General features: G+C 42.4%; 1 long non-coding RNA gene and 1 other non-coding gene across 2 annotated transcripts in view; both read left to right on the top strand.

Moving 5' to 3' along the window:
• LOC139750694 (uncharacterized) overlaps window positions 1–2,813 on the top strand; it is a 117,881-nt gene extending 115,068 nt beyond the window's left edge. The window contains exon 3 of the long non-coding RNA XR_011713198.1: window positions 2,707–2,813. This is a non-coding gene — a long non-coding RNA (uncharacterized lncRNA). The remainder of the gene's footprint in view (window positions 1–2,706) is intronic.
• Window positions 2,814–8,755: 5,942 nt separating this feature from the next.
• Window positions 8,756–8,828, top strand: TRNAR-UCG (transfer RNA arginine (anticodon UCG)). The gene has a single exon. It is a non-coding gene; the product is annotated as a tRNA-Arg (tRNA).
• The last annotated feature ends 3,475 nt before the right edge of the window (window positions 8,829–12,303 follow it).

Here is a 12,303-nt window from a genome sequence, read left to right as displayed (position 1 = left end):
GTCCTTTTGCCTGGGATTATAGCCCTTGAGGCATGCTTCAGGGATGAGGCAGATAATGATATGACGGAAGACTAGAGGAAAATGAAGACACCGTGCAGAGCTCCGAGCCTTCTTCGACGTCGCTACACACACACACACACACACACACACACACACACACACACACACACATATATCCAACCTGCTTGGGAGTATACAGATATAGCACTAATGATACGTACTTACACTCTATATACATCTGTTTCTCAACTGTTCCTCCCCTTCTCTGTCTAGCTCCTCGTATACCCTTTCCATTCCTAAACACCCAGTAAGAGAATTAAAAGCTCCTTGCGCCGGCTGGTCTACGGGGACTCCACGGGGCATCCTTCAACGCCCCACGGGGCACCCTAAGACACCAGGGAGAGGGTCCCGGGGCACACAGTATGGGGGCAGGAGGTACGGTGGTGAGGCACCAGGGTCGGCTCTCATACCCGTTATGGTCGCTGTGTTGCTCTCGCCTGACCTGTTCATAAGTCAGTCCTTTTATATATATATTTTGAGTCCAGATATATAATAATTACCTGATTGGTCATGATACGGGCCGGACAGGGTTGTTGTATCTATTGTTGTATCTGTTGTTGTATCTGTTGTTGTATCTGTTGCTGTATCTGTTGTTGTACCTGTTGATGTATCTGTTGTTGTATCTGTTGTATCTATTGTTGTATCTGTTGTTGTATCTGTTGTTGTATCTGTTGCTGTATCTGTTGTTGTACCTGTTGATGTATCTGTTGTTGTATCTGTTGTTGCATCTGTTGTATCTATTGTTGTATCTGTTGTTGTAGCTGTTGTTGTATCTGTTGTTGTATCTGTTGTTGTAGCTGTTGTTGTATCTGTTGTTGTATCTGTTGTTGTATCTGTTGTATCTATTGCTGTATCTGTTGTTGTATCTATTGTTGTATCTGTTGATGTATCTGTTGTTGTATCTATTGTTGTATCTAATGTTGTATCTGTTGTTGTATCTGTTGTTGTATCTGTTGTATCTATTGCTATATATATTGTTGTATCTGTTGTTGTATCTGTTGTTGTATCTATTGTTGTATCTGTTGTTGTATCTATTGTTGTATCTGTGTACAGCCTTCGGAATGTCTTCGTCTGACCCACAGTCACAACACAGGAGAGCCAGTGTCCCCAGCGGTAACCCTCCAAAATTTGGTAGTCAGTCGTTGATGGTGTGTGGGTGATGGAGGTTTGGATCTCATCCCTTCATCCTGACATTGATCGTCTATAGACTCAAATCCCAACATCTGATCCAGACGTCACCACTGTATCAGACCAGACCTCTAAGCGCACCTCTGCTGTCTGACCAGCGATGTAGTCGTGGCTCACTGCACGAAATAATTGCAGGTCGCCCCCACAGGGCGTCCATATCATCCTCCACCTCAGTCGAACAGGTGACATCTCTCATGTTGCTGGATTGACTGGAATTTCTTCACAATGTCGTGTGCTATTCTTTTTTTCTGGTCCTTCTGAAGGATGGTACTACACCTTTTGTTTTCTTCCCCCGCCCCTCGTTGTTGAGACACCTCCAGGAAGAATGGATGGTCTCTGTCACATCAGTTTCAAGTGTGGTCTTTTCATACCATTGAGATTTTGCCAAAGACACTCCACCTGCATCTCCCCGTGTCATCTAACAATCATTTTTCAAATACTATCTCCATTTTTTTTTTATCTTTTTATTCTACTTCTTTGATTATTTTTTTTACTATTTCTAATTATTCTCCATTTGCTGTCCCTCTCATTTGCTCTCTTCTTCACCACACACAATTCACCTGTTTCCAAAGAGTTTTTTTTTTTTATTCTCACCTCGTCTCTCATTTTCCTTCCTTTTCAGCATACATTATCTTTCTCTTAACCTCCAGCCGCTTCCTCTTTTACCCTTCCTAATCACTTGCACTCCTTCCCTTCAGGCAACGTTTGTACAGCTCTCTCTCTCTCTCTCTCTCTCTCTCTCTCTCTCTCTCTCTCTCTCTCTCTCTCTCTCTCTCTCTCTCTCTCTCTCTCTCTCTCTCTCTCTCTCTCACACACACACTAACTATTTAACTTCCTGTTTCTACCATTCCCAACACTCGTACTTCCACATCACACCTTCTGCAAGCCACTCACTTGACCCTAACCCTTAAGCACTGCATTCCTAGTTTCCTTCCATTCCCCATACAGGTCTTCACGCACTCTCTCTTGGTTTGTCAGCGCACACACCTCTTCCCAGTCTCGCTAACTCTCGCCACTTTTAACATACTCGTCGATTCCTGTACATAAAGCCACCACAAACTTTCATACCCCTCGCTTCCGCCAGGAAGTAGGCAGACATCCCACAAGCCGTCCCTCACACTCAACAACCTCTCCTTTTTACGCCTATCTGTCAACACATAATCCAATGATTCCAGTTAAGAACTCACCATTACATATGCTGATCACTAACATTTTATTTTCTGATTACTTACCACAGAGGCATAGAATGTAGTCGCCCCTGAAAATTTATGATGCTATTTCTACCAACGCTTGAGTATGATTTTGATTCTGTATTCCATTCTACCTCTCTTCTGTTCCCTTGAACTGTTTACAGAATTTTGCGCTTCTTTTTGCCATCATTTTAACTATAGCCAAACATTCTTGTGACTGCTGCTGGTGTTGCTGCTGATATTGAAATTTAATCATTTGTTCCTCCAGGTTAGAAAATCAACCCCGCAAAGGATTGGGATGTGTCTGCCCAGTGCCAGTGTGTTGCTTGAAAGAGAGAGAGAGGCTGTGTGAATCATATCCACCACCTGTAAAGGTAAGCCATAAGACGTTGCTGTTTGGCGATAGGATGAAAACTCTGAACGTGCAAAAAGATGAAGGGAATCGTAAGTCTTATATAAGTTTACCCTCACAAAGAACAGGGTTAATCTAATTTTCTATCACCGATTTATTGATTTGTGGGTAGAAAACGGACTTGATATATTACTGGACAGACTGAAGAAAGTTCAGCTCGCGCTGGGTGTCTTGAATTTCTATATTGTTTTCAGCTGTTCGTTCATTTTTCTTCTGCTAGACGACACAGACTGAGCTGATGACTGGTGGCAAGTTCTGTTCACAAGCCTAACAAGGTTTCTTCAGCTCTGGCAGCGTGAGTCGTACTTTCAGAGGCAAGTGGGGTCAGTAAGGAAGGATTGGGTGGACAAAAGATAGGGTAACCAGTGCTAATCATATGGTATCCGATGCTGAGAGTAGGATATCCGATGATAATTATAAGGTTTCCGTTGCTGAATATAGGGTATCCGATGTTACAAAACTCCGCGGGACGCGACGCTGTTCCCCTTCCTTACGTGGCCGCCGCCTCTTCCTGTGATGGATCCTTCTCTCCTCCCTTCACCTTTATGTCTCCTTCTTCCTAACCTAACACTGTCCCTTTCGAGGTCATTCATAATCATCGAGTACAATGAATATATATCACTGTCACTTGGACAAAAATTATCATCTTATGGGCCTGGGTTCTTAACGAGCAGGAATTAGAAAGGGTCGTTGCGAGACCAGGGAGAAGAAAACGGGTCTTAAGTCAATAACTAAGAGAAGGAATTAACTTTGTTGATCTCTTTGGAGTTATTCTAATGTTTCTTCATCTAAGTGTGTTGATCAGCACTGAACAGCATATTCCAGGTAAGGTCCGACTAGGGCATTGTAAATGAAGTGCATTTTGTCTTTAGTTTTATAGAGTGTATATATCTAGCTATGAATCCTAGCTAGTTTATGTAATGTATATTTCCAGCAATGAATCCTAGCTAGTTTTTTTTTTTTTTTTTTTTTTTTTATACTTTGTCGCTGTCTCCCGCGTTTGCGAGGTAGCGCAAGGAAACAGACGAAAGAAATGGCCCAACCCCCCCCCCCCCATACACATGTACTTACACACGTCCACACACGCAAATATACATACCTACACACCTTTCCATGGTTTACCCCAGACGCTTCACATGCCCTGATTCACTCCACTGACAGCACGTCAACCCCTGTATACCACATCGCTCCAATTCACTCTATTCCTTGCCCTCCTTACACCCTCCTGCATGTTCAGGCCCCGATCACACAAAATCTTTTTCACTCCATCTTTCCACCTCCAATTTGGTCTCCCTCTTCTCCTCGTTCCCTCCACCTCCGACACATATATCCTCTTGGTCAATCTTTCCTCACTCATTCTCTCCATGTGACCAAACCATTTCAAAACACCCTCTTCTGCTCTCTCAACCACGCTCTTTTTATTTCCACACATCTCTCTTACCCTTACGTTACTTACTCGATCAAACCACCTCACACCACACATTGTCCTCAAACATCTCATTTCCAGCACATCCATCCTCCTGCGCACAACTCTATCCATAGCCCACGCCTCGCAACCATACAACATTGTTGGAACCACTATTCCTTCAAACATACCCATTTTTGCTTTCCGAGATACTGTTCTCGACTTCCACACATTTTTCAAGGCTCCCAAAAATTTTCGCCCCCTCCCCCACCCTATGATCCACTTCCGCTTCCATGGTTCCATCCGCTGACAGATCGGATCACTCCCAGATATCTAAAACACCTCACTTCCTCCAGTTTTTCTCCATTCAAACTCACCTCCCAATTGACTTGACCCTCAACCCTACTGTACCTAATAACCTTGCTCTTATTCACATTTACTCTTAACTTTCTTCTTCCACACACTTTACCAAACTCAGTCACCAGCTTCTGCAGTTTCTCACATGAATCAGCCACCAGCGCTGTATCATCAGCGAACAACAACTGACTCACTTCCCAAGCTCTCTCATCCCCAACAGACTTCATACTTGCCCCTCTTTCCAGGACTCTTGCATTTACCTCCCTAACAACCCCATCCATAAACAAATTAAACAACCATGGAGACATCACACACCCCTGCCGCAAACCTACATTCACTGAGAACCAATCACTTTCCTCTCTTCCTACACGTACACATGCCTTACATCCTCGATAAAAACTTTTCACTGCTTCTAACAACTTGCCTCCCACACCATATATTCTTAATACCTTCCACAGAGCATCTCTATCAACTCTATCATATGCCTTCTCCAGATCCATAAATGCTACATACAAATCCATTTGCTTTTCTAAGTATTTCTCACATACATATATTTCTAGCTATGAATCCTAGCTAGTTTTATGTAGTGTATATTTCTAGCTATGAATCTTAGCTAGTTTTATGTAGTGTATATTTCTAGCCATGAATCCTAGCTAGTTCTTGTGTAGTGTATATTTTTAGCTATGAATCGTAGCTAGTTTTACGGAGTGTATGTTTCTAGCTATGAATCCTAGCTAGTTATATATTGTGTATATTTCTAGCTATGAATCGTGTCTAGTTTTATCGAGTATATTTCTAGCAATGAATCGTAACAACATTGTTGCTCTATTGTGAGCAGCAAGGCATTGAATTACTTACCTAAGCTCATTGATGATACTCTAAGCTCCTTTTATTCTTAATCTGATCCTGATGGTTTAACAAGCGTATTGCATTCATGACATATGCATACACAACTTTGCCTTTGCTTACATTGAAGTCCATATGCCATATCTCTGACATCAGTTTGTCTAAATCCATTTGAATTCTTAGGCAGTCTGACTGGGGTAAAAAAAAAAAAAAAAAGATTCAGTTTTGATATCCGCAAATTTCGAAATTCTACTGATGAATCTTGTCTCCTGGCCGTTGATGTAGAGGATGGAAAGTATGGGTCCTAGGATTGATCCCTGAGGCACACCACTTGTCACACGAAGCCAGGTGGATGCTTTCCCATTTAAAAAACACACACATTTAATACACAGCCTAACTTAACCTAACCTGAACTGACCTAAACTAACCTAACCTAACCTAACCTGAGCTAACCTATCCTAACCTAACCTAACCTAACCTAAACTGACCTTACCTATCCTAACCTAAACTGACCTACCCTAACCTAACCTAACCCTAACCTAAACTGACCTACCCTAACCTAACCCTAACCCTAACCTAACCTAAACTGACCTAACCTATCCTAATCTAAACTGACCTAACCTAACCTAATCTAACTTAACCTAACCCTGTCTGAGGGGTCAGTCTGCTCTCCACACCCTCATCCACTCTCCTGTAACGTTAGATTCGTTCATATTTGGCAATGTTGTATATGGTACTTTGTCGAAGGCTTCACGAGACTTTAAAACATTAGTCGGTATTTTGTAGTCCAAATTGTTGTATATGACTAAAAAAAAAAAAAAATCAATCAGATTTGTTAGACATGACCTCTTCCGTAAACCATGAGTCGGTTTTCCATTAATGTATTATATTTTCAGAAAGTCTTACGATTTTGTCCAATTATTGACTCATACTTTTCCCGGTCGTTCCGAGTCCACACTCTAATCTTCTTTTTTTGAAATTGGTTGTTACATTTATAGTCTACTAGTTATTTGGGAGCTTTCCTTCATGCGGTGAGTTCTTGAATATTTTGGTGACAGGAGAAGGTATTTAGATGTGATCTGGACCTGTTGACGTGTTCGGATTCTGTTGGGGAAGATGTCTAAGGGGTTCGTGGCATTCAGTAATCTTTCGTGTGGCCAGGTGATCACAATTGATGTTCAGAAATACGTTTTGTGCCCATGGCAGACATCATACTGGAATACTTGTTAAGAAGGGAAGCCATTTGATTATTGTAGCCAGTTCTGGTGATGTATAGTTATTCAGCAGTGGGGCAGTAGTATCCTTGATAATTATATTTCTTTTAATGTATCAAAAAAAAAACCATATATTTTTCTTTTTACTTGTTCTGCTTACGTTCCTACACTCACCCCTCCTCATTTTCGTTACATGGCCATTGAGCTTCTCTTACGCTTCGTTCAGACAGTATTTAGCCATCCTGACTCCTCATTTAACGCAGTCCATTTCCACCTGTCTCGAAACGTTGAGTCTCTCAAGAGCAAATATTCTTATTCATGAAGTTTCTCCTCGTACGTGCAGCTCGCCTGGGTCATATATGCTCCAGTCTGTCGAAGTCTGCTAATCTAAAGTTGGGTCCCATCATGGTCATCCCTTTGGAACTGCTTCGACAGATTACAGTGACACGGATGATAAAATTGGCTAATCATGCGTTTTCTTCCGACTCGTACTCTGGCTTTTCTAATTGAGCAGATTGTGTCACTCCATCGCATTTTAGGGTTAAGACTACTCTTGGCGTTTGTTTAAAAAGACAATTCATTCATATGTTCCATAAGACAAGCGAGATGCGTGTGTATCAAGCCTCTTAAGGTCAGATCGCTGGGTGTATCAAGCCTCTTAAGGTCAGATCGCTGTGAGTATCAAGCCTCTAAGGTCAAGTCGCTGGGTGTATCAAGCCTCTAAGGTCAGATCGCTGGGTGTATCAAGCCTCTAAGGTCAGGTCGCTAGGTGTATCAAGCCTCTAAGGTCAGCTCGCTGGGAGTATCAAGCCTCTAAGGTCAGCTCGCTGGGTGTATCAAGCCTGTAAGGTCAGATCGCTGGGAGTATCAAGCCTCTAAGGTCAGATCGCTGGGTGTATCAAGCCTCTAAGGTTAGATCGCTGGTTGTATCAAGCTTATAAGGTCAGATCGCTGGGAGTATCAAGCCTCTAAGGTCATATCGCTGGGAGTATCAAGCCTCTAAGGTCAGATCGCTGGGTGTATCAAGCCTCTAAGGTTAGATCGCTGGGTGTATCAAGCCTCTAAGGTCAGATCGCTGGGAGTATCAAGCCTCTAAGGTCAGATCGCTGGGAGTATCAAGCCTCTAAGGTCAGGTCGCTGGGTGTATCAAGCCTGTAAGGTCAGATCGCTGGGTGTATCAAGCCTCTTAAGGTCAGATCGCTGGGTGTATCAAGCCTCTTAAGGTCAGATCGCTGGGTGTATCAAGCCTCTTAAGGTCAGATCGCTGGGTGCATCAAGCCTCTTAAGGTCAGATCGCTGGTTGTATCAAGCCTCTTAAGGTCAGATCGCTGGGTGTATCAAGCCTCTTAAGGTCAGATCGCTGGGTGTATCAAGCCTCTTAAGGTCAGATCGCTGGGTGCATCAAGCCTCTTAAGGTCAGATCGCTGGGTGTATCAAGCCTCTTAAGGTCAGATCGCTGGGTGTATCAAGCCTCTTAAGGTCAGATCGCTGGGTGTATCAAGCCTCTTAAGGTCAGATCGCTGGGTGCATCAAGCCTCTTAAGGTCAGATCGCTGGTTGTATCAAGCCTCTTAAGGTCAGGTCGCTGGGTGTATCAAGCCTCTTAAGGTCAGATCGCTGGGTGCATCAAGCCTCTTAAGGTCAGATCGCTGGGTGTATCAAGCCTCTTAAGGTCAGATCGCTGGGTGTATCAAGCCTCTTAAGGTCAGATCGCTGGGTGTATCAAGCCTCTTAAGGTCAGATCGCTGGTTGTATCAAGCCTGTAAGGTCAGATCGCTGGGTGTATCAAGCCTCTAAGGTCAGTTCGGTGGGTGTATCAAGCCTGTAAGGTCAGATTGCTGGTTGTATCAAGCTTGTAAGGTCAGATCGCTGGGAGTATCAAGCCTCTTAGGTCAGATTGCTGGTTGTATCAAGCCTGTAAGGTCAGTCGCTGGGTGTATCAAGCCTTTTAAGGTCAGGTCGCTGGGTGTATCAAGCCTCTTAGGTCAGATCGCTGGTACTCTTTCGTCATGAAAAGGTACACCAACCTGGGTATTACTGTATGGATTATTCATTACCCATAAGGAAGGCTTCTTCTTCAGCCTGACCGTGTGGCCTAATGGATAAGGCGTCGGACTTCGGATCCGAAGATTGCAGGTTCGAGTCCTGTCACGGTCGTGACACAATTTTAAAAAGATATTGCTCTATGACAAGGCTGAGCTCTCCTAAGATGGGGGTCGTAGAGATGGATGATAAACAAGTGGCTTTTTCGACTGCCAACCAAAATCGACTCAAGAGGTATTATTATCCGTAGTGTTATTTACATATTAGTTTGAAAATTTACTTGATCATAGTTTCATCTGATATTTATGATAACATTGATTACACGGGCTTTGTATGTAAAGTGCCATAAGCCAGGCCTTATCTAACAGTGGCGGGAATTATTTAATCCTGCGGGACCTGAAGTCGTAGAACCCTTGTCTGCCGACGCTTCTGGGTAATGATAATAATAATAATAATAATAATAAAAAGTAGTCATGGACTATTCACCATTTCATCACAGATAAGAGATGTCAATTGAGCAATATTAGTAAAGCATTACGTCATGCAGTCGAAAAACTAATCATTTTCTTTGGATTGCGTGACTATTTCAAAGGGTAACTATGGTATTTAACATGGCTTCGGTAAAATTACCTAACAATAGAATATGTCAGCAGTATTATACAAGGTCATATATGCAGATATATATATATATATATATATATATATATATATATATATATATATATATATATATATATATATATAGAGAGAGAGAGAGAGAGAGAGAGAGAGAGAATACGGTCTTCAAATTAACTTGAATCCTTCAGAAGGTATTTAGGTTTCTTCGGTCAATGGTCAATGGTTAAAAATGGACGATGACGGCTTTATCAACCTTAACTAATTAACTAACCTAGTCATGAATTTATCATTTGATGTAGCTTTCCAATGAGGTTTGTTCACAAACCACTTGGGGTAATATAACTGACTAAAGATACGTCTTATATGACTACATTCGTTTCCCAGGCCTATGGGATCACATAGCTCTTAGAAACATAGACATAACTGCAAATTTTTTTTTTTTTTATAGAAGATAGGCTGATTATGCCACATGCAACGTCATTGAGTCTCTTAATGGTTAATAGTAAAGAATGTTGTCCCCAGGCAACTTTAAATTCCATCCTAGCATTAAGGGAGAATAGACAAAACACAGAAACATAAAAGAAGTTGTTCAAGCCAGCTACCCAGGTCAACCCCCGCCACGTGACCCCCCCTTAATCACTCTCCCTTTTAACGGGTACTGCTGGTCTAATCAGACAATGTGTTGTCCATATTAGTAGGCGGTAGACGGCGGGACTCCGTTGTGATGTTAGGATTGAAATCGATTTGCTAAGTACTGACACCTGATGAGGTGGATTGTCTCCACGAAACATGTCGTGACACATGTATAGAAAAATGACAAAATTACAGGTTAAATAAGAATTATTTGTATGTAGCATTTATGGATCTGGAGAAGGCATATGATAGAGTTGATAGAGATGCTCTGTGGAAGGTATTAAGAATATATGGTGTGGTAGGAAAGTTGTTAGAAGCAGTGAAAAGTTTTTATCGAGGATGTAAGGCATGTGTACGTGTAGGAAGAGAGGAAAGTGATTGGTTCTCAGTGAATGTAGGTTTGCGGCAGGGGTGTGTGATGTCTCCATGGTTGTTTAATTTGTTTATGGATGGGGTTGTTAGGGAGGTGAATGCAAGAGTTTTGGAAAGAGGGGCAAGATGAAGTCTGTTGGGGATGAGAGAGCTTGGGAAGTGAGTCAGTTGTTGTTCGCTGATGATACAGCGCTGGTGGCTGATTCATGTGAGAAACTGCAGAAGCTGGTGACTGAGTTTGGTAAAGTGTGTGAAAGAAGAAAGTTAAGAGTAAATGTGAATAAGAGCAAGGTTATTAGGTACAGTAGGGTTGAGGGTCAAGTCAATTGGGAGGTGAGTTTGAATGGAGAAAAACTGGAGGAAGTGAAGTGTTTTAGATATCTGGGAGTGGATCTGGCAGCGGATGGAACCATGGAAGCGGAAGTGGATCATAGGGTGGGGGAGGGGGCGAAAATCCTGGGGGCCTTGAAGAATGTGTGGAAGTCGAGAACATTATCTCGGAAAGCAAAAATGGGTATGTTTGAAGGAATAGTGGTTCCAACAATGTTGTATGGTTGCGAGGCGTGGGCTATGGATAGAGTTGTGCGCAGGAGGATGGATGTGCTGGAAATGAGATGTTTGAGGACAATGTGTGGTGTGAGGTGGTTTGATTGAGTGAGTAACGTAAGGGTAAGAGAGATGTGTGGATATAAAAAGAGCGTGGTTGAGAGAGCAGAAGAGGGTGTTTTGAAGTGGTTTGGGCACATGGAGAGGATGAGTGAGGAAAGATTGACCAAGAGGATATATGTGTCGGAGGTGGAGGGAACAAGGAGAAGAGGGAGACCAAATTGGAGGTGGAAAGATGGAGTGAAAAAGATTTTGTGTGATCGGGGCCTGAACATGCAGGAGGGTGAAAGGAGGGCAAGGAATAGAGTGAATTGGAGCGATGTGGTATACCGGGGTTGACGTGCTGTCAGTGGATTGAAGCAGGGCATGTGAAGCGTCTGGGGTAAACCATGGAAAGCTGTGTAGGTATGTATATTTGCGTGTGTGGACGTATGTATATACATGTGTATGGGGGGGGGGGGGGGGGCCATTTCTTTCGTCTGTTTCCTTGCGCTACCTCGCAAACGCGGGAGACAGCGACAAAGTATAATAAAATAAAAAAAAAAAATATATATATATATATATATATATATATATATATATATATATATATATATATATATTTATTTATTTATTTATTTTTTTTATTTATTTTGCTTTTACATACACATGTATATACATACACGTCCACACACGCAAATATACATACCTATACATCTCAATGTACACATATATATACACACACAGACACATATATACACATATACATAATTCATACTGTCTGCCTTTACTTATTCCCATCGCCACCTCGCCACACATGGAATAACAACCCCCTCCCCCCTCATGTGTGCGAGGTAGCGCTAGGAAAAGACAACAAAGGCCCCATTCCTTCACACTCAGTCTCCAGCTGTCATGTAATAATGCACCGAAACCACAGCTCCCTTTCCACATCCAGGCCCCACAGAACTTTTCATGGTTTACCCCAGACGCTTCACATGCCCTGGTTCAATCCATTGACAGCACGTCGACCCCGGTATACCACATCGTTCCAATTCACTCTATTCCTTGCACGCCTTTCACCCTCCTGCATGTTCAGGCCCCGATCACTCAAAATCTTTTTCACTCCATCTTTCTACCTCCAATTTGGTCTCCCACTTCTCCTCGTTCCCTCCACCTCTGACACATATATCCTCTTGGTCAATCTTTCCTCACTCATATGCAAACTCATATTAAACAAAAATTATCCCCCCTTTAAGTAGGTAAAGGTTCAAGTTGAAATGGTGTTTTCCCTGAACAAGCCAAAGAAAATACAGAGTTTTAGGAGATTTATTGTCAGGTTTATTATCTATGAACCAGAGAATTATAAAGTTTGCATAACCGC

Source organism: Panulirus ornatus, chromosome 10 (assembly GCF_036320965.1).
Source record: "Panulirus ornatus isolate Po-2019 chromosome 10, ASM3632096v1, whole genome shotgun sequence".
NCBI lineage: Eukaryota > Metazoa > Arthropoda > Malacostraca > Decapoda > Palinuridae > Panulirus > Panulirus ornatus.
Note: the sequence above shows the minus strand (reverse complement) of the source record. Positions and strands in the feature narration are given on the sequence as shown.